The sequence below is a fragment of the Alligator mississippiensis genome, chromosome 1 (genome assembly GCF_030867095.1).
Source record: "Alligator mississippiensis isolate rAllMis1 chromosome 1, rAllMis1, whole genome shotgun sequence".
Taxonomy (NCBI): domain Eukaryota; kingdom Metazoa; phylum Chordata; order Crocodylia; family Alligatoridae; genus Alligator; species Alligator mississippiensis.
In genome coordinates this window covers 476,858,404-476,860,320 of record NC_081824.1, presented here as the reverse complement: position 1 = coordinate 476,860,320, position 1,917 = coordinate 476,858,404, and the positions used below count along the sequence as shown (strand labels likewise).

General features: G+C 52.1%; 1 pseudogene; it reads right to left on the bottom strand.

Moving 5' to 3' along the window:
• Positions 1-275: 275 nt before the first annotated feature.
• Positions 276-476, bottom strand: LOC132247822 (U2 spliceosomal RNA; annotated as a pseudogene).
• Between the last annotated feature and the right edge of the window lie 1,441 nt (positions 477-1,917).

Below are 1,917 nucleotides of genomic sequence, written 5' to 3'. Positions count from 1 at the left end.
AAAATGGTAAATGAGAGGAAACGAAAAATTGATGCTGAATGTCAAGTTTCCAAAGATAGTTGGACCACTGATTTTTTTGTTATTGAACAAAACGAGAACATCCTGTGTCTGATTTGCCAAGAGAAAGTAGCTGTCTGCAAGGAGTACAACGTGAAGCAGCATTATTCTGCAAAACCTGCCAAACTGCCGGGGGTCCCTGCCCGGCACCAGCCCCCCCAGATGTCTCTGAAGAAGCGACGAGATCTACTTTTTGACAGCAGCAAGTTCTCCCCGAGGGGAGGTGCACCGCTCCTGGAGGCACTGTAATACCAGGCCGATGCGTGGAGTGGATGGAGCAAGCTCCGAGTCCATCTCCCAGTTCCAAAAATCCATTTAATATAAAGTCCTCACATCGAGGACATATCAGATATTAAACTGATAAGAACAGATTGACTTTTATTAGTAGATGCTAAGGATTGTAAAGCCAAAAAAAAGATGACAAAGCCGATAGGGAAATACAGAGCACCCGGGCGAGGGACTAACAATATAAGGATGGGGGTGGGGTGGGGAACCATCTGCTGTATGTGCCCCTGCTGCCCGCACCTATTGCACAGCTTGGGCTGGTCGTGATACACCACATATCCCCTACACGGCCCAACTTGCACCGCTGAAGCCAAGTGCTTAACCGCCCCAGGGCTCCCCACCACCTCATGGAGCACCACTTCCGCCCTCCATGCCCCCGTCCAAACCCCCCACCGATCACATTCTTTTTCTACAAACGTCACACTCTCCACCCTCTGCTCCAACCATCTTCTCACGTCGTCCTTCTGCGCCATGTCTGTAAACATCTTAATATATAGCACTCTCTCCCGTGCCTTCTGCCCCATATCAAACACCAACCCCTCCAGCTCCCCTCTGTCCAAGGCCTCCTCATGCGCCTTGCAAAAGGCAGCATAACATTTCTCAGTCTCAAAAGTCACGTTCCAGACCTTCCTGTTGTCAAAGGCCACCACGCAGTGCAAGTCCCTCGGATTTACTTTGAGGGTCTTCAAATGGACCTTGGCCATAAAGTCTCCACGCCGCAGAGTCTTGTTTCTCTTATATCCCTCAAGGACAAGGCTTACCTTCACCATCCATTTTCTTCCTCTTCAGGATCCGCCACTCCTACCGCCTCCTTCTCTTGCCCCAGGGTCTCCCGACGACTTGGTGCCACCAGCGATGCTCCTCTCTCTTCAGGGGTCTTCTGCCCCCCCCGCTCCCACTTGGGCCTTCCCTTTCCGTTGCACACGCGTCCACCCTTCCTCCTCCTCCGCCATTCGCTCATCAACTCTGTTGTCGTTGTCCCTTCCGCCGATCTGGTTTCCCCATCGCCACCGCTGCTCCTGAACTCTATACTCCTCAGCTCTCATCTCCGCCGTCATTTGCATACCAATCTGCATCCCGATCTGCATATTGGGCCTCACCTTCGTAGCTGCCATCTCTCTCTGCACCGCTGTCCCCTCCGTCTTCCCCGGTGCTCTGATCATGGCCTTCTACAGGCCTCACATCGAGGACGTATCAGTTCTCAAACTGATAAGAACAGACTTTTATTAGTAGATGTTAAGGATGGTAAATCCAAAAAAAAGATGACAAAGCCGGTAGGGAAATACAGAGCGCCCGGGCGAGGCACTAACAATAGAAGGATGGGGGTGAGGTGGGGAACGCAACTAAGTTACATGCGATACAAAGTTAGCCAACTAAGCCCGGGGGAGAGGGGAGTGGGGAAGGGGAGGGGGGCGTTTCGCAACGCTGAGAGAAAAAGAAGATAGAAACACACATACCCGTGACAATGGTCCGCAATGGTGGAAGAAGTGGTCCAAGGAAAAAGTGTCTCAGTCTGGAAATAGTCTATCGCGGGGGTCCTCCTCGGGTGGCGCAGGGTCGTTGTCCGTTGAAGTG